This window comes from Alligator mississippiensis, chromosome 5 (assembly GCF_030867095.1).
Source record: "Alligator mississippiensis isolate rAllMis1 chromosome 5, rAllMis1, whole genome shotgun sequence".
Lineage (NCBI taxonomy): Eukaryota > Metazoa > Chordata > Crocodylia > Alligatoridae > Alligator > Alligator mississippiensis.
In genome coordinates, this window is record NC_081828.1 from 190,123,547 (window position 1) to 190,147,692 (window position 24,146).

Consider the following 24,146-nt stretch of genomic DNA (forward strand, 5'->3'; position numbering starts at 1 on the left):
GTAGATAGGGACCATGTTGGCTCTTTTCCAGTCATCCAGGATTTTGCCCGAGCACCACAATTTTTCAAATATCCCTGGCAAGAGAGATATAATGACGTCTGCTAGCTCTTTCAAGACCCTCAGGTGCATTACATCTGGGCCCGTGGACTTGTGAATGTCCAGTTTTTTAGAGTGTTCCCTTACCTGATCCACATCAATTTTAGGCCCCTTACCCACTCCCAAACTGGTTTGTGCCATTCCTGGTAGTGTGAGCCTCGTGGGAGGGTGAAAAACCAATGTGAAAAAGTCATTATGAAATTGGCCCTTCCTTGGGCCCCGTTGGATCTCTCAGGGGCTCAATACTGTCCTTGTTCTTTTTCATGATTGATGTCACCAGGATTCCCCTCAATCTGCAGATCACTCACCAGGTCCTCCCCTTTGGCCAGGACTAGATCCAGCAATTCCTCTCCCCTAGTTGGCCCATAGACCTCCTGGGTCCTGCATGTGAGAAAACTATGCGACCTGTCAGATTTGGCTGTGCAATCATCCCAAGAGATGTCAGGGAAGTTGAATTCTCCCATGACAATCAAGCATCAGGAGCATGCAGCCTTGACCAGGTCCCTAATGAATTCCCAATCTAGGTCTTCCTCTTGGTGGGGGGGGGGGGAGGGGGGTCTATAGTAGACCCCTACAATTAAATCACCTTCCCTATGCTCTCCTCATATCTCAACCCAGAGGGTCTCAAGACACCCTTCCTGGTTTGGAAACTCAATCTGCAGGGAGGTGAGCTGATCCTTGACATAGAGAGCAACACCCCCGCCCCTCTTCCCCACACAGTCTCTCCTATACACAGTGTACCCTTTACTGCCACCGAACAATCATAGGTGGAGTCCCACCAGGTCTCCGTAATTCCTACAAGGTCATAGTCAGTATCACATAGGAGAAGGGCCAGTTCCTCATGCTTGTTTCCCAAGCTCCTGGCATTTGTGTACAGGCAGTTAAGTCTGCCAGGTGAAGCTCAATGCTTCCCTGAGGGGTTAAGAGGGGCCTTTCCTTGGGCTGTTGGATCCCTTGGGATCCCTTAGGCTGCCCAAGGTATTAGTAGTGCAGCTGACATGGCCTGAGCTAAAACTGTTAGCAGACCGCCCATCCCCCAGCGGTCTCAGTTTAAAGCCCTGTCAAGAAGGTCAGCCATTTGGCCGAGAAGAGCTTCTTCCCTTTCCAGGTGAGGTGGAGGCCATCCCTTCCCAAGAGTCTGCTCTCGCTGAAGTGCAGACCATGGTCGAGGAAGCCAAACCCCTCGCAATGGCACCATCACGAGAGTCAACTATTCACCTTGCCGATGCACCTGTCCCTCCAGAGCCCATGTCCTGTGACAGGGAGGACTGAAGAGAAAACTGTCTGAGCCCCCAAACCCTTGAGCCCAGCTCCCAGAGCCCTGTAGTCATGCATGACTAGGCCTGGACTTCTCCGTGCTGTGTCATTGGTGCCCACATGAATGAGGAGCATGGGATAGTGGTTGGAGGGCCAGATGAGTTTGAGGATCCTTTCCGTCACTTGACACAAGCTCCAGGCAGGCAGCAGACCTCATGGGCCAGGGGGTCAGGGCAACAGATAGCTCCCTCAGTCCCCCTAAAGAGGGAGTCACCCAGCACGATAACTCTGCACCTTCTTCTAGGCACAGGTCCTGGTGGCCCTCATCCTCACACACTGGAGCCAACGGAATGGCTGGCTCCGTTGATGCAAGAGGTGCAAAGCAGTTGTGCAGCTCCAGTGGAGTGGTAGCCCTGGTGCTGTACCCCTTTGGGCTGGAGACAACAGTCGTCCAGGCAACACCAGGCTGGACTTCATGGCAGTTTCTAGGTTCCGCCACTCCATCATGACCCGTCGGGTGGAGAGCCTGAAAGTAAGAGTCCAGCTTCTGCTCCGCATCCCTAATGGAGCGCAGCCACTGGATCATTACCTGGAGTTCCCTAATCTGGTACTCCATGGCCTCCACCACTGAGCACACCCCACAGGGGGGTATCAGTACCCCCAAACCCAGCTGCCCGCAGTCTTGCTAGGTAGTTTCCACAAGGAGCCAGAGGCTCCATCTGAGTGGAGGTTGAGGCCAAGGGTCCCTCCTGGGGGGGGGCAGGGTCTGCAGGCTCCGTCAGGGTACAGGCCAGAACCATGGGCTCCATTTGCGTAGAGGCCCCAGTAGTGTCAGAGCAGGGGAGTCCAGGTACAGGGGGAATTGGTGAAGAAGGGCAGGGCCATATGATGAACAGCCCTTGCAGCCAATCAGCAGCGATTCCCCTCGCCCCCCACATGCTGCATGGCTGGGCCACAGTAGCCACAAGGACTACTGGTTCCCCAGAGGGAGCCAGAATTTTATTTTCGGTAAGTTGTTTTTTTTTTTTCAGAGAGCCCACTGAAATCGAGGTTTCTGTGAAAATTGTGCAATTGCGATTTTCATAGGTCCCTACATATTAGTAAATCTTCTAGTTTCTCTTTATCTGGCGAAAAATGTGTATTGTGTTATATGTGCTGGGATAGTGTGCCATACCTTCTGCATCCCCCCCCCCCCTTTTCAAAATCCTAGATCTGCCCATGTATCTACCCTGCCTTCTGGTTGGGTGATTGCCAGTAGAGCTTTGGGGTAAACCATATGTGAAGGTGATATGGTAACAGTGGGGAAGGGAGTGAGGAAGCACTGGTGGGTGATTTCTGTGCCTTTGGACTTGAAAAGGAATGGGCCAGGCCCTTCCCACATGTAAGTTTGTAGGGTAATATTAGATATAGTGGTTTAGTTATTTGAATTGTTACACACTAGAGGCAAAAATAAAGACTGACAATTTTATTGCAATTTAGGCCTTAGCACATCATAATTGAAGTCTTGCACTAGCTTCTGGTCATTAAAAATATTAGTAGTAGTAGAATTTTTTCTTAATAAAGCTCACTTGGTACTTTTCGAGTTTTTTAAATGATTAGAAAGTGTTTAATTTTAAATACTTTTCTTTTAAATTTTTTATTTATATTTAGTGCTCATAAAAGGGAATGAGAATAGACTATGCTGGTGATTAAAACCCTCCATTGAATACGGAGATGAGAGGCATAAAAGCTCTAAACATATAAGTAAAACATCAAAACCACGCAGCTCTCTCAACAATACGCCTTATCCCTTACCTGTGTAACCCGGGCGGTACTCCAAAAGGTACCCTCTCTCCAATTGAAGGGATCAGAGCAGGTGCACAAGCACTGTGGGAGGTGTAGGGACTCTCCTCCCCCTATAGAGCAGAGTCAGACCACCACTGGGGATGTAACCATATACCTTTTTAATGAGGGAACATAACAGGCATAATCGGGGGGGGAGGAATAGTGGACACCACAATGCCCCAAGGGGCAGGATTCAACAAAGGTTAGACACTTACAATCATTGGCAAAAGACAGGGTTAACAAAATATAAAATACAAAACACAAACAACAGAGCAAACAATACTATTTGGGGAAATATAAAAAAGGCAAAAAATACAAAATGTCAAAGGACAAAGAAATACAGGGCCTGGGTCACCTGGAGGGGGGAGAAAACACAATGGCTCCTGTCTACTGCAAGAGGAATTTCTCCTTGTTAGCTCACTCACCCCAAGTCACCATAGCTGGGACTTGAGCTCAGATCTCCTACATGGTAGGCAAGAACACTGCCACACAGCCACCAGTGCTGGTACTGCTCCAAGCTGCTAGGGGTCTTGACCTTCCTGGAGCCCCGGCCTCACATCAAGCTGCCTGATTGGAGGAACTGGAAGCCAAACTGGGACCCCTTGGGTTGCTGCTCAGATCCTCCTGCTGGCCACAGCCTCTTGTAGGGGATCCTGGAGTCCAGCAGGACGCCTCTCCTGCTGGCCACACACCGTGCTGCTGAGGGTCCCACTGCTGCCTGCAGGTCCTGCTTCTTCAGGCTCTTCTGGGGCAACTGCTTCTGCCCCACTGGCTCAGTTCTTCAAAGCTCCTTCCTCATAGTCCCTAGCTGGTCTCCTCTTGAGTTAGCCATGCTGCCCCTTTTATCCCCCTCCAGGTGACCCAAGGGGCCAATCAGGGGACATGAGGGGTGAATCTCTGGGCCTGATCGGTGAGGAAAGGGAATCCCAAGTCCTCCAATCATCTTTTACCCCTTCAAAACCCCTGGGCCAAATCATTACCAGATTGGTGAGGAAAGGGAATCCCAAGTCCTCCAATCATCTTTTGCCCTTTCAAAACCCCTGGGCTAGGTCACTGCCAGCTAGCCCATCACACCTGAATCATCTTGAGTGTAGAAAATTACAGTAATGTAGTTTTGATATGTGTTTAATCATCACTGCTTATCTTAACAAAAAGTTACCATTTGTGGCAACTGCAAAGGTATTTTTTGATGGAGACACCTGGTCTACTTGAAACTAGACTGAGACCATTCATACGGGTTCATGAAATATCCATCAAATAGCTAGATAGAGTCTGAAAAAGTACAGAATGTTTACTTACCCTACAGCAACCGTGATTCTTTGAGGTGTTCTGTCTCCATATGCATATGTTTAAGTGGCACGGGCAACCTGTGTGTGTGGCACACAGGCAGACTGGGAAGGGAGCAGGGGACACAGTGACAGCAACAGATCAGGCAGAGGAAGGGGATTGGAAAGGCACTTCAGAAGGCTGGGGGCTTTCTTTGCGGCAGTTGTACCAAAAAGGTTGGCCCCCATTGTTTTTGAACACAAGTATCTTTTTAGGCCCACACCTCTACTCTGCACACCCACCAGCCCCACATCTAAAGGTATTAAAGAGTAGGGTGGCCACAACCACTCTCCAGGTCCTTTTCCAATACAGACATCAGACTGGCCAGGACTCTGTAATGGTAGGTAAGGAGTGTCGTTCATAGAATGCATGTGAAAAACTTCTTAAAAGATTCCAAGTACTGCATGGTAAATAAATGTTCTTTTCACATGTATTTCACTTGTGGTGACTTGTCCCTGGGCTCCTGACTGTAGGTGCTTGAGGACTACCAGAATAATAACCATAGAAATGTTTTGGATCAAAAAGCAATGCTGAATGAAGATGCAAATTAAACTCTATGTAGCAACTTTACAAATCTCTGAAACCGGCAAACATCACAGGCTGTCTACACTCTGGTCCAAATGGGCATGTTTTAGTACATTTCTGAGACCTATTTTGACAGTCTTTGTATGGAGGTTTCTCCTTCATAGGAAAGAATTCCTCAGCAACTTCATCCTGTCTAGATCAATGGCTTCCAACCTGGGGTCCACAGACTATGTCTAGGGGGTCCACAAAAGATGACTATGATCAATCAAAAGTATGTGAATACCCACACTTAGAATTCAGAGGGGTCTGCACCTCTATTTGAATTTTTTTTAGGGGTCTGCAAATGAAAAAAGGTTGAAAACCACTGGTTTACATAGCCGGAAAGGCATCTGACATTATCCAAGGTGTGAAGTTTGACTTCTCTCAAAGTACATTTAAATTTGGGTAAGACTTCAAATAGGGAGTCAGTAAGCAGAATCCATGTTTGCCATGCAAAAGTGGATAGAGTACCACTTCTGCACAATCTCTGGGACCCATTGATCTGTTGTCATTCATTCCCAGCTATTCTGAAATGAAAGCAAATGGTTCTCAGTTTTCAGAGAAGGGGAAGGAGACTGGATCCCGTGGCTCTTCAAGTTTTCAACTACACCACCAAATCTACTGACATGAGTTAGGTAGAGGATATCTGTAAATGCCAGGAAGAAGGAACAAACATTCTCTTACAAGAAATTTCTGTTCCTTTTCAGAGACTTGACTGATCTTTGCTGTCCATAGAACTGCCTCGAATGCTGGATCTGCTCAGGCCTGGGGATAGGTACCTTTTCTTCTGGTCACTATAGTATCAACTCTCCTTGAATATAACATTGGAAAGGAACCTCAGTGATTGTAAAATTCAGTCCCCATGCTATCACAGGCAAGGGCATCATTTAAATCCATTTATTCCCTGTTTTAAAGCTAGTTAATTGCCCTGCTGTTCCTGTTGGAAGGCTGTTCTAGTATATCTGATGAAAAGCTTCTAGTTTTCAGCACAAAACCATGGTCAGTTTGTACCCATTTATTTTTGGTCCAATTTTACCTTTAATTTAAATAGTTCTTTTCCTCTTTCTACCCATTTATAGGGGCAGTCATATCCCTAAGTGTTTGTTTTACTACAGTGAGTCCATCTTTTTTAGTCTCCTCTTGCAGCAGATGCTTTCAGTTGCCTTTTGATGTCATTTAAACCCACATCGCTCATCTTTCATAGATTGCAAGGGGCTGGAAGGGACCTCAGAAGATCATTGGGTCCAGACCTCCTGCATTAGGCAGGGAAGACAACTGGGGTCAGGTGACCTCCTTTCAGGAGGATGTCCTAACCACCAGGCTGTAGAGTACAGGCAATCCTCGACTGACAACATTTTGAGTTACATATTGCACTTACAACATGTATAAATTGACACCCTGTTTCAAGTTGATGACATCAGTTTCAACTTTACAATGCTTGATCTGATGCAACACCATGCCAGTGAACAAACTTGCTGAGTCGCTCATCTCTCTGGAGAACATATGTTCAAACTTCCTTGGACACTTCCTTTAAGAAAACAGACAGGACTCCAGAAAAACCAGCAGCCGTGACTCCCAAGAAGACTCCAGCCAAGAGCCCTTCAAAAAGTCCAACCAAGAGCTTTTCAGAAAGTCCAGCAAAGTCACCTCAAAGAAGTCCTTCCAAATCAATATGATTGCTATTTACAATATAAATACATTAATGTATCTATGTTACTCATCTATAAGTGATTGAGTACAAAATTCTGGGGTATTTTTGGTGAAAATAGGGTATTGGGCCTTGGTTCATAAAAACAACCCCCCATTTATAACATTGTTTCTTATGAGAAAATTGGTTCCGAGTTACAACGTTTTGACTTAAGATGGTGTTTTCAGGAACCAATTGTGTCGTAAGTCCGAGGACTGCCTGTATTTTAGGATTCTCTCAATCCTGTCTTTTCAATTATTCCACAAAAGTGGAACTGCTTCAATATAAAATTGGGCCAGAGAGAAAGAATGAGAGATTGACATAATAGTCCAATCATTAGGGCATTCACCTTAGATTCAGATGAGTCAAGTTTCAGTCGCTGCTCCAATGAATAGTGTCAGGTGGAACAGCTTGTAAAGAAGAGATTGCTGGATCTCCTTGAAGTATTCTATAGTTAGGGACCTACTTAATTTGTGGCCACACAAAGGAATTTTTGTGGCTGGCTGGGCACAAAGAGACGATTTCATGGGCATTTCGTGGCAGCCCCACCTCTTGCTGCTGATTGTCAGGGAGGCCTTAGGGGGACAATGGGGTGGCCACCATCTTGGCTACTTGCTGCCCTTTGTGCAGCTCTGCCACTCACCACTGATTGGTGGAGGCCCCAGGGGGGAGAGGCGGGACAAAGGGGCAGCTGCCTTCCCCTCTCAGGAATGCTGCAAAGGAGTGAGAACTGCTGGCTCCTACTGGGGAGCCACCATTTTATTTTTAAGGGGTTTTTTTTAAGTTGATTTCATGGACAATTGTGGATTTCATGGTTTCTGCAAAATCCATGAAATCACAAATTAAGTAGATCTCTGTCTATTGTCCAGGCAATAGGGCACTCTCTTGGTGGAAAGATGTGTTTGAACTTGGTTCTTCTGCACTGTAGGCAAGTCTTCTAGCCACAGGGCTATAGAATACAAGTGGGGAGGACAGTAGCACTATTACCAGGGTTTTTTTGGCAAGAAAACAGTGACCTTTTTTAGATGCCTAACTACAGGAGAGTTCATGCCTGTGAAACTCTAACTGGGAAAAGGTAGTTCTCTGCACATTCATAAGGAAAGCAACATGATGCTGAGACACATTGTGCTAGCTCTGTGCGTGCTAGCTGCTGAACCATAAGCAATATAAGTACATCACAGCATGCAGGTCAGAGAGTGGTGCTTCTCAGAACTGTGCTGTGGTTATACTGGATTCCAGTTCAAGACCCAGCATGTGCAGAATGTTTGTGATGTGCCTCAGTATTGCACACTACCTGGAGCCACATGCTATCTCTCTTTGAAGGACTGGATTTAGCCATATCTCTTTGAACATGTCTAACTGATTAGCTTGTGGAGAACCCTGCCTGGCATGCTGGATCTTGTGAAGACCATACTTAGGCAGCTAACTCTCCTCATCCATTATAGAAGAAGCTTAACCACCTAATTTGTAAAAGCCTCCAGGCAGCAAGGCACTTAAAATTTAGTCATTGAAGTGCTGTGCCAAAGCCCCCTTACAAATTTAAGCACACACACATGCATGCATGCATTCCTGTGACACCTCCCAGGCTATGCAGCTGAAGCCTGGGTTTATTTTACCAAATTCTGCTGCCATAGCTATGTTGGCAAGGAGTGGAAAGAGAAAACACCCCATGGCTACATCAGCAAAACCCTGAGTGGAAATAGCTCTGCTGTAGAAGAAAGCTTCTTCTGGCAGAGATTTTACTGTTCATGGTCGGGGGCTTCTGGCAGAACTGCATCTGCACCAGACCTGGCTGCAGTACCGCTGCTCCTAGCAGTGACAGGAACCCTGCAGTGTGGCTAAACTTTCATTTCTCCTCAGGCCTCCCCCTGATAGCTCACGCTTCCAGTGGTGCCCACAATTGTTTCACCTATCCCTAAGAAAAGAGAAAAAAAGACATTTAAGTGTTCCCTCATTTTGTCAGAACAAAAAGTGCTTAGTATTAGGCTCAGGTTTTACCTTGTTTGTGGTTGATGGCTGTCATGGGTACCTATCAATATAACTGTACAAAAAGGGAACTGTACAGAGTTTTGCCTGCTAGAAACATGTTAGGTTAACAGTTAGGAGGTTAAGTAAACATTTTCTTGGTGAAACACTTTCTCTGTTTGTTAATTAGGAAAACTGTGTTTGGAACCAGGGCTTATGTATTTGTTCGGAGGCAACCAGGGAATGAAACTCAGCAAAGGTGTAATGTATTTTAAAAGCAACTTACACAGAGACATAGGCCTGTTAAGAAGCTGCAGTTGGCTAGACCCTTATGATTAGTAATAGGCACAGTTATGTACTAGTGGCTAGACTTTTCAAAAACTAATTGCAATTTAAAAGATGAAATCATTAATTGCTGGAACAAAGAATGGGAAGTATAAAGAATTAATTAGCATGGAGAGACAGAGAGTTGGCATATGTAGTGGAAGAAACATTTTGGAAAGTATTTTTTAAATATCAGGAAAAGTAGCAGACAAAATGTGTAAACAGTTCCTTTGTGTATTTTTCCTTTAATTCTCCCAGAGTTATATTAGGTTAGAATATAGTATATTAGTTTTTACAGGAAAAGTATAGATACCTAAGTTGTAAAAGAAGGTTAGAGAGGCATGCATTAAATAAAAACACAGTGTATTAGCTATTGCATACATTAAGTATGAAATGATAGTTTAGACTAGCCTTTTCTGGCTGTGGGCTGGAACGACCCACTCTGAGTCAGAGGCAGGCAGGCATCAGGACCGGCAACTGCTTGCCCCCGTGGCCGCATGGGGAGTGTGGGCAGAGGAAGCCCCTCATTGCAGAATGCTGCTGAAGCCCCACATCCATGGGTTAAATTCAGCCTGCAGGCTGTAAGTTGTCAACTCATGGCTTAGACCATGAATTTAATGGTAAGTTTGTCAGAAAGACTGAAAGTCAAGAGAAAAAGACTATCCTTTAATGATGAAAATACCCATAATTTATTTACTTGCATTTTTCATTAGCTTGCTATGGAAATCTTTCTATTTTCTTTTTGATGAAAAACAATGGCATACCATAAGTTGTTTAATGATAAAATAAAGACATAGCTTCTCACGGTAATATGCACATAAAAATTAAAGAATTTGTTAATCGCTTAGTATTGCAAAGGATGACTACAAAAGGCCCAGAAAAGCAATTGTCCAGTAAGTAGTATAATTTCAGTAGATATATGAATTGTCCACAAATAGGCAAAATATAAATATGTATATATCTAATGCATTTGTGAACTTTTAAAAATCTTTCAAAGTGCCAGGGTCTCATAAATAACCTAAAGAGACTTTCATCTATCTCATCACTACAAATCCATTGCAAATAAGTAGTGATCAAAACATGGCTACCATTTTTATAACCTATATGAAGTTAATAATTTTATGTTTTCTATCGATATGTATCCACAAAAACTGCCACATTTGGCACTGACTGACATCCTTGCTGGCATTCTCAGACCAAAACATAAGTCTTAATGTGTATGTGTAATGGGCTTTGGTGGAATAGCGAGGAAAACCTTATAATCCTGCTACGCTGCTTTCCCTCTTTTGTGCATAAATATAAGATACAATTGTTTAAAGCTGTTAGCATTTTTCATGCATCCTAAACTCACGTAATCCTTTCTTTTTAAGCTGAGGATAATTTTTTTTATGGGAAAGGGTGAAATTGAAGGGTTATGAGTTGACATTTGGATCACCGTGGGTGATATTGGGAAGGAGAGGACATGCTTCAGCTCACTTTTTTAAGTGATCCTATTTTTGTATTTCTTGAGCAATTGCACGCTTTCCACTTCTGAAGATATTTATTTAGAAAAACAATAAGGATTTTTTCCAAAACCAGAATCTTTAAAAAGCAAAGGACTAAGCATTCCTCACTAAGTGTGTCACTGACTTTTGTGCCATCTTTGAGATCTGAACTTACCTCTTGTTCACTAGACGATCACACGCTAGAAAAATAATTCCAGGCGATCTGCAGAGGAAGCAAGGTTTATTAAAGATTGGGCAACATGCAACATACCATCTTGGTTCTGGACAAAGAAGGAATCTGAACTTTTGGAACAAGTTACAGTGTGATGGAAGAAAAGGTATGTGATTTAGAGCTTGCTGTGTCTGGCCAAGGGATGATTACTTAAAAAATCTCAAGGAAAATAAAGGATTTAAAGCTAGACTTGAAAATTTCAGATAATAAATTGATGATTAACAATATCCCCGGGCGGTTATCCTTTCTGTCAAGGACAAAAAAGGAGATTTTGCAGTCCTTTATGGAAATGGCTTCCAGATGGGAAGCATGGTCTACTATCCAAGATTGGATGTGATTTAGTAAGGTTTTATCAATAGAGAAAGATACAAAAATATTTGAAAATAATCAGAGCTATGACATTGGATTATGCTACTACAGCTATTTTTAGGTGGTTATTCACTCTTTTCTTATGCAGACTACTGCCCAATTCTTCTGAAGAGTGAGAGTCTTTGGAGAAAAAAGTGATGTCATGCAGTAACCACATGACTGTGGTCAGGGCATGTTCATATTTACAATACCAAATAGGATTAAACGGATTTTTAAAAGTCATATTCAATTCTTCTATCATGGCATCATCACAATACATTAAGGTTATCATCATCATATTTTCTTGTAAACAAAACACATCATTTCCCCCCCAAAATCAGCACTCTCCAAACTGAAGTGTATATATTAAGTGGGGATACTGGTTTTCTGCCTACGATGAAGCATGCTGCTTTGATTCCTGCTCCACAGTGCAGCAGCTGTGTCATTACTATTCAGGCAGCTGAGGGAGTCAGGTAGCTTAATGGTTATTGTTCTGCACTCCACAGGTATTAACAACCATCTCTCTTTTTAGTAATCTTGACGTTACCACTAACCTTTCTTAGGACAATGTTGATGTCTACCAGCTGCTCCTGGCCTCTCCTCTTATATCACAGCCTTTGAGACTTTGAGACTTTTTGCTTTTTTCATACCATACATCCACCCATAGAGATCGATCTTCAAACGGAGGTAGAGTTTAAACTTTAGTTAAGCAGGAAAGGGAGGGTGATTCAGCTGAAGTTTACGCTCTGTCCCTACTCTATGCAGCCATAACTGGAAAAATCTTTTTTCTTCACTCTGCCTTTCAAAAACAAGGAATGTGTTATATTCAGGGGCATGTTGCATGTGAGAAAAATGGTATTATTATTATTATTATTATTTCAATGTATGTTCTGTCCCATCCAGAAGGCTCAGAGTGTCTTCAAAAATAAGTTTGTCTGGGGGTTTCACCTTTCATCTTTCTTGCCTTAACATGTTGGGATTTATTTCTGTAACTCCTTCCTGGGTTTACAGTGCTTAATTTGGGAATGATCTCAACATTCCTTTACTATTTTTTTTTTGTTCTTAAGTTACCAAGATGTAGTTTTACTATATAGACTTACCTCTATCTTAATATAGAGGGAATTTGTTTTTTACAACAAAAAATCATATATACAAAAATTTAGCACGAAATTTAGAGAGGATGATACAATGAAGTAGTTATAAATACATGTGGTGTCACTCCTAAAGTAATTTTGTAAAATGTCAGAATTTAAGATTCAAAGCACTACAAAGCAGCCACAGCACACTAGACAGCCATCCAAGATTTAGAAGCTTTTTGAAAATGTAAAATATGACTGCTAATTTGTCTTGAAAGAATAAATTGCATTTTAGAGATAATTTTCTCTAAATGTGAGAACAGCTGTACCAATTAATATCAAAAGAATATGAAAACATCCTTCTGAAACTTTACCACAAAATGGACCATCTTTGCAAACTGAGACACATAGACCTTATTGCAGGTTCTTTTCTATAACTACCTGAGACAGTAGTTAAATAATGCTTCAAAGGCTCATTTAGTTCCCCTAGGATTGTAAGAGTTTACTGGGATAAGAGCATCAGGAGCCATTTATTAGGGGTGTGCAAAGTGGGCCCTATTCAATTTGGATTCAGATTTGGCCTAAAACGGGGACAGTCATTCGATTCGTTGATTCAGATCACTGTCCTTGATTTGATTCAGCCAAATCCAAATCTGAAGATTCAATGCTGATTTGGAGAATCAGCAATTCGGACATAGATACAGCTTTTAAATATTTTTTCTACATACCGCGAGATACCAACACAGCTTGTAAATGTTGCAATGCTAGGGAGGATGGAGCGTCCCACAGGAGCACCGGGGGGGGGGGGGGCGCGGCCTTCCATGTACTTGGCAGTGAACCCAGAAGTGGACTGGAAGTATTTCTGGTCCACCTCTGAGTCTGCTGCTGAGCATACTGGGGGATGCCCCATGCTTTTGTGGGACGCTCTATCCTCCCCATAATCACAGCACTGGTGAACCAGCTGGTACCTTTAAGTATGTAGAAAAAAGCATTTAAAGCTGTGGCTATGTCCAAATTGCTGAATCTTTCTGAATCTCTCCAAATTGATTTAGAGGGTTCCAATTCGATTCAGAGATTAAAGGGTCTCCTGATTTGATTCAGATTCGGAGATTCGGCCACCGAATTGGGTCAAATCTCCACCGAATTGAATCAGGAACTGAAACTTCACACAGCCCTACCATTTATTACTTTTAGGATTTAAAAATGCCTTGTTAGAAACATACTCTTTAGTCGCCCATAAAAAGAGGAACAAGTTTTGGAAAAGAAAGTTTGTTAGGTAACATTTTATCAACTAATAACTTAGATAAGAATATACTGGTACTGTACAAAGCTGAAGTTCAAGACCAATGTTGGTCTTTGATGTTGAAGTTTACATACTACAGATGTATGTGACTGATTAGTACTTTGATTAGGGCTAGCTCCTCCTTTTGTTTGGAGATTTAGGGTATGTCTAAATTACCTACCCAGAAAGCAGGGGCATACTGCCAAGAATTAAGATCTTCCCACTTGAACCCAGGCCTGCAAATTGAAAGCCCTGAGTACATGCCTCAGCAGCATGCATAGTCACTCTGTCTTGGAAGACCCTAAGCATATTGTTGGGGGTGCACTCAGAGCTACCCAGTCTTGGATCAGGCTTGACTAGCAGCCTGCTCCTCCTAATCTGAATGCTTTATGCTGAACTCTGTGCAATAATAAAGGGACTCCATGTGGACTGTAGCAACTTGAATCTTTATTTAAGTGTGCCATAGTCATTGCTAATGCTTGAAGCCATGGGGTACACCGTGTGATCAGAGTTGTTGCACAATTTCCCAAGCACATGGAGCTTTGTGGATCCTTACTAGTATTACCCTCCAAGTCATCCTTCCGACAACTTCTGCTCTAATCTGCAGGTTTCCCACAGCTTGTTACACTGAAGGCCTGGGCAGTGGGCACACATGGAGTGGATGCAAGTGAACAGAGTTTGGCAGCATATCCAGGCTCATTTAGAGGGTAATTTAGACATACACTTACAGATCCCCCTAGTGTACACTTTATTATTCTTTGTGACTGTGGCAGTGCACTGTGTGTGCCTGCCACTTGCAACCAGTGGGTTGCGTGTGGGGTGCATGGATCCCGGCCCCATTGAAAGGGGGACAGCGACGAGAGGAGCCCGAGAGGGGCCGTACATCGAGCCCGGTAGTAGGCGAGCACAGCAATAGGCCTCGAGGGGGGTAGGGTCCTGCGGTGGTCAGCCCGAAGGAGAGAGTACCCTCGACTGGCCCAAGCTGGGGCCAGGACCACAAGGGTCAAAAGGGCCAGGGGCCCACCGCGAGGGACACCCAAGAGCCGGGGGCCTGGGGTCCCGACTGGCCTGGAGGTGGGCCAGGGCAAGAGGCCGAAGGTTCCAGGAGAACCACACCCGAGAGGGGAAAGTAGCTTCGGGAGAAGGAACAGCAGGACGGTGAGCCCAGTTAAGAGAGGGTAGCAGTGTGTGGGGCCTAGAAGACCGGAGGCTCGATAAGAAGAGAAGCCCCAAGAGAGGGGGCAGTGATGAGTGCAACCAGTGGGTTGCGGGCGGGGTACGGAGACCCCGGCCCCAGTGAGGGGGCAGCCCCAGCGAGAGGGGGCAGCGATGAGAGCAACCAGTGAGTTGCGGGGCCCCAGTGTGAGGGGGCAGTAGGATGAGCGACGAGAAGCCCCATTGAAAGGGGGCGGTGAAGTGGCCCCAGCGAGGGGGCAGTGATGATTTAAGGGGGGAGGTGTGTGGCAGCGCACTGTGTGCGCTTGCCACTTTAAGGGCCTGGAGCTGGCAGCCTCCAGGTGCCTGATGAGGGCAGCCATTTTAGAGGCAAGGGCTGCCTATATAAACAGTGCAGTTTGGCTGTAGGAAGCCAGGCAGTAATATTGCCTGGCTGGAAGGCTGCTGAGAATGACCCGGAGATAAGGGGGAGCTGCAAGGGGATGGTAAGGAGACTCCTGGTCCTGGGCATGACCTGAAACTGCACCCTGCTGGGAGTGGGTGGCCTGGTGGGGCTCTTAGTGGTGTGGGAGCCCCCAGGAAATGCCAGGCCAGTTATCACCCCAGTGAAAGGCAGGTTGGGGTGCCTTACCCCCTAGCTCCCACCACCACTGGGTGGGTTACCCTTGTGTTTGTTGGGGGGGCCCAGAGGGCCAGTGTTGTGAGGGGCCCAGAGAGGGCAGACCCTGGGAGCGTGATTGAGTACAGGGCGTGGTGCTGCGGTTGCCCCTAGGAGAAAGGGAGTAGTGGCACGGTGAAGCCCGAGGATGCGAGTGAGTGGCTAGAGACCCAGCCTGAAGGGGAGAGTACCCTCAACTGGCCCAAGCTGGGGCCAGAACTATGGGAGTCAAAAGGGCCAGGGGCCCACCACGAGGGATGCTCAAGAGCCGGGGTCCTGACTGGCCTGGAGGTGGGCCAGGGCAAGTGGCTGAAGGTCCTGGGGGGACCACACCTGAGAGGGGAACATGGCTTCAGGGGGGCTAGGTAGCCTGGATGACAGCGGAGTGGCCGCCTGATAGGAGAGGATCATAGAGGGGTCCTGTGTGGATGATTCTGGGGCCCAGTGGGGGGGCTGGTGACTGTGTGAACACCAAGATGCCATCTGCGAGACTTGGGCTACGGTATTGGGGAGGTAGGAGCCACAGAGAGCGCCCCCTGGCATTGGGGCACTAGATGGGCAGCCTCCTGCTTAATTGACATCTGATTGAATCAATTATCATAAAAGGCGTGGCGGGCGAGATAGGCGGGCGGCTGCCCACAAGACAGGGAGCGGGCCCTGGAGGTCAGCCCCGAGGAGGCCCCCTGTCACAGTGATTTACAAAGGTGGTCTGAGAGGTTGGGGGATTTAAAAAGGCGTTTTTAGTCTTTCATTTTAAGTTCAGGAAGAGCCAGATTTCAATTGAGTGCAGAGGAGTCCGTCCTGGGTCTGGTATTGTTCCACATCTTCATTAATGATTTGGAAAATGGGATCCAATGTACAATTAGCAAATTTGTGGATGACACCAAGTTGGGTGGAATTGCAGACACTCCAGAAGGTAGGACTAGGATCCAGAACGACCTGGATAAACTGGAAACACTTCCACAATCAACATATGAGATTCAACAAGGACAAATGCAAAGTCTTGGGGCAGAATAATTGCATGTACAAATTTAGACCGGGAAATGACTGGCTAGGCTGCAGTACTGCAGAGAAGGTCCTGGGGGTTACAATGAACCAGCAGCTAAGCCAACAGTGTGCTCTTGTTGCAAAAAAGCCAACAGTATCCTGGGTTGTATTAACAGGAATGTCACTTGCAAACCAAAAGCAGTGATTCTTCCTCTCTATTTGGCACTGGTAAGGCCTCAACCCGGAGGCCTGTGTGCTGTTTTGGGCCCCACACTTCAAGAAGGATATGGACAGTTTGGAAAGAGTCTAGCATAGGTTAAAAAATGATTAGGGCCCTTGGAGGCAAGACTTGGGAGAAAAGCATGAAAGAGTTAGGGTTATTTAGTCTGGAGAAGAGAAGGCTGAGGGGGATTTGATAACAGTCTTCAAATACCTGAAGGATGATTATAGAGAGAAGGGATTTGGGCTTTTCTCCATAGCTGCAGGGGACAGGACTAGGAACACTAGCCTCAAGATGCAGCAGAGGAAGTTTAAGCTGAAGATTAGGAGCTATTGGAGTGGTTAGACATGGGAACAGGCCAACAGAGAAGTTGTACAATCTCCATGCTTGGAAACCTTCAAGAGCAGGTTAGATAGCTCCTTGGATTGGATGGTTTAGTCAGGGATGATTCTGGTTTGAGTAGGGGGCTAAACTAGATGATGTTGTGAGGTCCCTTCCAGCCCTAGTTTTCTATGATTTTAAGTCTAACCACTCCTGGATTTTCTTAGAAGATGTTGGGAAATCTCAGTGAAAAGTAATATGAGCTTCACCTTAACTATAGTGAAATCTGGCTTATTAGTCACTGGAATAACAACTCATATTATGGTCTAAGTGCATGGAATCACTGCCAGCGTCCCAGGTGTTATACACAAAATACATTTTCTAATGTATTACCTGTTAAAGCATAGACATTTTCAAATGTACACACATAGTAAATCACAATGGATTTTGTTCCTGGTAATTAACTGGCTTAAAAAGATAATAATCTATGTCCTCTATAGTACCTGTCAAACCAGCTAATATTCACAAATGATTGTATACACTGCAGCTTTTCTTGACTCTCAACAAGAAATAGGTGATCAACCTTTTCATTTTACAGAATTATCTTCTATTTTGGACTAACAAATTAACCAGATTTACTGCATGAGCAAAATGAGTGAGAGTCTTGAATGCTTAATGAATACTTCATTTTCTTAAACTGTTGATTAAGTATTAAAAAGATGTTAAGAAAAACAAAAAAACGAAATGCCTTTTAAACACTTTTAAAAATTATGTTAGAATTTTCCTTTCTTTCAATTACTCAGTTTTCTATTCTCTTGGGATATCCACTGGTTAACCAGTCACCAGAGTATCTTCCAGTTTAGACTGGCCCTGGATTTTTAGTGCAAAAAGAAAGGGGAAATTTTTAAAACTTTTTTCCAAGACTTCCTTTCCATTTATATGATAAAGAAGGGGGGGGGGGAAGGGGGGGGAGAAAAAAAAAAACAGGCTTATGTCTTTCTTTTCGTTTTTGTTTTTTTTGGGTTTTTTTTTTTTTTCCTTTCCTTCTAGGCAGCTTGTCCTTAAAGCAGAGACTTGCAAGTCTTGGAGTGAATGTGGAAGAGACTGTTTGTATCATTTATGATGGTACTGTAATATAATACAGAAGAATGTGGAATTAATGTTAGGGTGGAAACAATAGACACAAAAAAGCAACAGGATTCAAACTACAGGAATATGCTATAAAATTAGTATGAAGCAAAAGTTGGATATGTCTAGGTTGAATGTTAATCCATTGCCTAGTAGAAAAATAATTACAGTTATCTTAGGAATCTGCTCTATAGTGATCATATTATGTCAGCGGTTAAGAGGAACAAAACAAAAAGTAGTGTTTTTTGTTTTTGTTTTTTTTTTCAAGGCCAAAGAATATATTTCATGCTACTGAAATCTTAACTCAACTTGGATGAGAAATATATACTGTCAGAGAAATATTATTGAAAATGGGGATTATAGCCGATTCCATATTCATCTAAATTAGGAAATCAGTTGGGGAAGGAAAATGCCTTTTAATCAAAATTATTTTTGTTGTTTCAGAAAAGAAGAACTGTGTGTTACATATACGTGTCCTCCTGCATAGTGTACATTCTGATACAGTAAATTCAGCCAATTTTCTGGTATTATTCTCAAGCTCTGTGCCATGGATATTAGAGACTTCCATATGGGTACATTTATTCCTCTAATTTTTTCCATTTCCTTTTCTGGTAATAACTTTTTAAATTAAGCATTTTAGTTGAAATTTAGTACCCTTCTACTTGTGCTAAAGAATCTGAGGCTAATCTGAGGCAAATCTGATTTGGTGTTTATGTATTTTTGAAAGTGCTAAATCTAACAGTTCCCTTTTTATTTAGCGTTTTTAGCAGAACTGAAGATTGACACCTTAACATCTATTGTTGGATGTCCAGTAAGCCATTTATTATTGGAGATTCAAATTTCCAATAAGGTTGTGATTTCAGTATTTTAAAGTCCTCTGATCAGTCCTCACAAGACAGTCACACTTCCAAAAGGCATTAATTGTTGTTTTTGCTTAGAATGAGGAATGAATACCTTGCAGGTTAATAAGTAAATTTTAACTGTCTTACACAATGTGGTCCCCATTTTCAAAAGGGGGAGGAAGGAGGACCCGGGCAACTGTAGGCCAGTCGGTCTCACCTCCGTCCTTGGTAAAGTCTTTGAAAAAATTATCAAGGCTCACATTTGTGAGAGCCCGGCAGGGCAAATTATGCTGAGGGGAAACCAGCACGGGTTTGTGGCGGGCAGATCGTGCCTGACCAATCTAGTCTCTTTCTATGACCAGGTTACGAAACGCCTGGACACAGGAGGAGGGGTGGATGTCATATACTTAGACTTCAGGAAGGCCTTTGATACGGTATCCCACCCCATACTGGTGAACAAGTTAAGAGGCTGTGATGTGGATGACTGCACAGTCCGGTGGGTGGCGAATTGGCTAGAGGGTCGCACCCAAAGAGTTGTGGTGGATGGGTCGGTCTCGACCTTGAGGGGTGTGGGCAGTGGGGTCCCGCAGGGCTCGGTCCTTGGACCGATACTCTTTAATGTCTTCATCAGCGACTTGGACGAGGGAGTCAAATGTACGCTGTCCAAGTTTGCAGATGACACAAAGCTATGGGGAGAAGTGGACACGCCGGAGGGCAGGGAACAGCTGCAGGCAGACCTGGATAGGCTGGACAAGTGGGCAGAAAACAACAGGATGCAGTTCAACAAGGAGAAATGCAAAGTGCTGCACCTAGGGAGGAAAAATGTCCAGCACACCTACAGCCTAGGGAATGACCTGCTGGGTGGCACAGAGGTGGAAAGGGATCTTGGAGTCCTAGTGGACTCCAAGATGAACATGAGCCGGCAGTGTGACGAAGCCATCAGAAAAGCCAATGGCACTTTATCGTGCATCAGCAGATGCATGACGAATAGGTCCAGGGAGGTGATACTTCCCCTCTATAGGGCGCTGGTCAGACCGCAGTTGGAGTACTGCGTGCAATTCTGGGCGCCGCACTTCAAGAAAGATGCGGATAACCTGGAGAGGGTGCAGAGAAGGGCAACTCATATGGTCAAGGGCCTGCAGACCAAGCCCTACAAGGAGAGACTAGAGAAACTGGACCTTTTCAGCCTCCGCAAGAGAAGGTTGAGAGGCGACCTTGTGGCTGCCTATAAGTTCATCACGGGGGCACAGAAGGGAATTGGTGAGTATTTATTCACCAAGGCGCCCCCGGGGGTTACAAGAAACAATGGCCACAAGCTAGCAGAGAGCAGATTTAGTTTGGACATTAAGAGGAGCTTCTTCACAGTTCGAGTGGCCAAGGTCTGGAACAGGCTCCCAAGGGAAGTGGTGCTCTCCCCTACCCTGGGGGTCTTCAAGAGGAGGTTAGATGAGTATCTAGCTGGGGTCATCTAGACCCAGCACTCTTTCCTGCTTATGCAGGGGGTCGGACTCGATGATCTACTGAGGTCCCTTCCGACCCTAACATCTATGAATTCCTACTAGACGTTACTTCAAACACTTTCGTGTAATATCAGGTTTAGCTTCCACGTTGTTGGTATTTTATTCTAAGTTATGATGCCAAAAGACTGTTTGCTGTATGTTTGACATAAGTTATCCAAGGTGAGAGAGGATGCTGTTTCTACAGGCAATCCCACATAAGCTATACTGTCTCCAAGAAGGCCTTGCTCTTGCTCCCATTTTACGTCAGTAGAATTGTGTTGTTGATTTCAGTGGTGGAAGACACTGATCCATTGAGATGAGTTGAGAGACAGAAAATTGAGAGTGCCTTCATTTTACTAATCTGTTTCAACTGTTCCAAAAAATTCCTGTGAAACAACAAACTACAGTTGAGCTTAATGCTGTGGACTCAGTAATAAAAGAGAATGTTTTATTTCTAGATTACTGTTTAACATTTCAGTTTGCTTGTGATCTTGGTAAACCCTGTTAGCTTACTGAAATAATACATATTTTTCAGCTATTACACTGAACCTGAAACAATTTATTATTGGTTGGAATTGTCCTTGCCTAACCTTTATACTTCAGTATATGCTTTCCCTGCAGTCATTTCTAAACAGAAGTTTGTTGATATTCAGGTAATATAAAATATGAGCTATTTTAGGCAGTTAATTTTTATGATGTCAAATGTTTTATTTTGATCCTGCTGTCTTCTGCTTTATTAAGTGCTGTGTGGCTAGATTGTTTCCAATACCCTAGATACCTTGGGTACTTCTACATTCAACCTTTATTGAGTTGTGTAAAATACCCTGGGTCAAATTGAAACGTGTATAGAGGTTATTTGTATAAGTAAGGGCTGGTGAATTTTGCCTTTCATTTTGCACATATATAACACTCAAAATTTTTGAGGGGAAAAAGAATGTAACTGGACATAGGCCTTCAAATAAGTATCAGACAACTATAATGGCGTATAACTTCAGAAATTTAATTGACAACCTGAGCAAAAATGGAAAACTGAGGTACCACAACCAGCTATAATTAAACATTTTACAATAATCATATCTATGCATAGATCTGTGGTATAAATAAGATGCGTCATATTGACAGTTAAATTAGGCGTTCAACTTGCATATGACAAAGTCCACATAAATCAAATCTCTCCCTTTCCAGAAAAACCTCATAATTTACCACTATCCATAAAGTATCCTCTTTATAATAGATAGTGATTCCTGTATGGAATTACTTTGTGCAAAGAACCTTTCTTCTATCAGTGTCCTCAGCACAGTTACTGTATGGTTTGGCAGTGTGACAGAAAAATATCCAATCAGCCCAGTAGTTGTCTTTGTGAAAGGATTTAGCTGTCCAGATTCTAAACAAATGTTAATTCGATTCTAAGTAAAATAAACCATGAATTTAACAAGCTAATGATGCAAAGGTTAAACAGCATCTTGAGGAAAAAGAATAATTTTATCATCTGACTGTTAAGTAACTGTTTGTAGTAGGGCTGTGCAAAGCTTTGGTCCTCGATTCCATTCGGTGGAGATTCAGACCGATTCGGTGGCCAAGTCTCTGAATCTGAATCAAATCGGGAGACCCTTTAGTCTCTCCGAATCAAATCGGAACCCTCTGAATCAGTTTGGAGGGAGTAAAAAAGTTTCGGCGATTCGGACATAGACAGCTTTAAATGTTTTGTCTACGTACCTCGGGGTACCAGGCTGCTCATGAATGCTGTGATGATGGGGCAGATGGAGTGTCTCACAGAAGTGCAGGGGGCTCCCCAGCGTGCTCAGCAGCAGACCCGGAAGTGGACCAGTCCAGTCCACTTCCAGGTCCGCTGGGGAGTGCATGGGCCCCCACCCCCCATGCCTCTCTGGCTCAGCCACTGGTGCCTCCTGAGTCTGGGGGGGTGGGGAAACGACACACCCAGGGTCTCCCCTGCAGCCGATTGCTGAGCAAGGGGTCCCCCAGCACACTCCCCAGTGGACCCAGAAGTACTTCTGGTCCACTTCCAGGTTCACCGCAGAGCACGTGGGGGGGGGGGGGCCCTGCGGTCCTGTGGGATGCTTTATCCGCCCCACCACCATAGTGTTCATGAACCACGCCTGGTACCTCAAGGCATGTAGAAAAAACATTTAAAGCTGTGTATATGGCTGAATCGCTGATTCTCTGAATCAGCATTGAATCTTCAGATTCAGGTTTGGTCAAATCAAATCGGGGACAGTGATCCAAATCAACAAACTGAATCTCTCACCCCAATTTGGGGTGAATCCAAATTGAATATGGCCCATTTCATACACCCCTAGTTTGTAGTTCAAACTACTTTGCCTTTCTGTTCTTTCTTTAAGAAGCTTCACATAAACATATAAAGTAATAGTAATAAAAATAACACTTATTTTAAAAAGGGATAGTGTGATGGGGTGCTTCAGGTTGTAATGACATGATACTTGGAACCAAGAAGAGAAACATACTAAACAATATTAATTTTTTATTGTTTTCTGATTTTTATAGGCATGTTCACGGAACGTGTGCTTTGCTTTGGCTCCTGAAGCTTTGGAAAAGGTGACACAGGAATTCATTGTAAGCATCTGTGATTCACTCCAAAGTAATAAAAATGACATCTCAAATCAACAAATAAAATGATTGGGATTTCACCCTATTTTGCTATGTAATTGCATTTACTAAGGGGAAAAAGTATCTAGAACACTTTGTAACTTTTTTCTAGACACGTTTATAGCTATATCCACTAGTGGAACTAAACATCTCCCTTCCTTTTACATAACACAAACTCTTGCAAATATTTAATGTTTTATGAGCTTATGATTAACTGCTGAAGAACTAAGTTTTCTAATAAAATATGGGAAAAATACTAGGTAAATACTGTTTTCATCACAAATCATCCCTTTCTTTGGCACTTGATTACAGTATTTAAGATCATGGAATGTCAAACGTTACGTATTTAAGCTGATGAAGCTACCTATTTTTTAGAAAACTATAAACATTTTGTTACTTTCTTCATCCTACTAGCCTGTACTTCAGAAGGAAGAGCTTGATTTTATTTATTTTTCGTAACTTGGTATATACATATATTGGGGTTCCTTATTTGGAAAATGTTTACATTACCCATGATTTATAGATGTTACATAACATTCTTTAAAATCACTTTGAGAATAAAGCAGTTCAGGTTTTCACTTGAAGAAGCATCTTCTAACAAAATATCTTGTGTATTTATTTCTTTCCTTTTATGGATGGAATGGTGGGATATTTTGAATGTGTTTGTCTTTGCACAAAATTAAGAATATGTGGAAACTGCACAGACACAGTTTGGTTCCTCTGTTTTACCATATTGAAACATAAAAGATCTCTCTCTCTCTCTCTCTCTCTCCCCCTCTCTTTCCCTGCAGATGCGCACACACTTATACATACAACCATATGCTCTGTTTTAGCATCTGGTGGGTTCAACAGTAGAGTACAGAAAGACTGATAAAGTGACTTTCCAAACTATTTGGAGGGATACTAAACAATTCACATACGTTATGGAAACATAGGCATTATACTTACTAATCATCCTGATTTCTCGAATCTCATCTGGCCTTTTCCTCTGAAAACAGAAGTTTGCCTTAGTGTGGCTCATTTCTTAATATCTTTTGTCCAAACTCAAGTATTAAAAATCATGAGTGAAATGTCCCACCCCTCACACAATTGGCTTAAAAACATGAGATGAGAAAAATCATGCTACTTTATTTTTTCTGCTTTTTGATTCTTTAAAGGTGAACTTAGATCATTATTTCAAACTTTTCCCTTCAAGTGTGAACCCTGGAGACTTAATCTACAAAAC

At 43.6% G+C, this 24,146-nt stretch overlaps 1 long non-coding RNA gene across 1 annotated transcript; it reads left to right on the plus strand.

The window, feature by feature from the left end:
- Positions 1 to 14,979: 14,979 nt before the first annotated feature.
- Positions 14,980 to 23,495, plus strand: LOC132250674 (uncharacterized). Its single transcript, XR_009462281.1, has 3 exons — positions 14,980 to 15,126; positions 18,400 to 18,527; positions 22,820 to 23,495. It is a non-coding gene; the product is annotated as an uncharacterized LOC132250674 (long non-coding RNA).
- Positions 23,496 to 24,146: the final 651 nt, after the last annotated feature.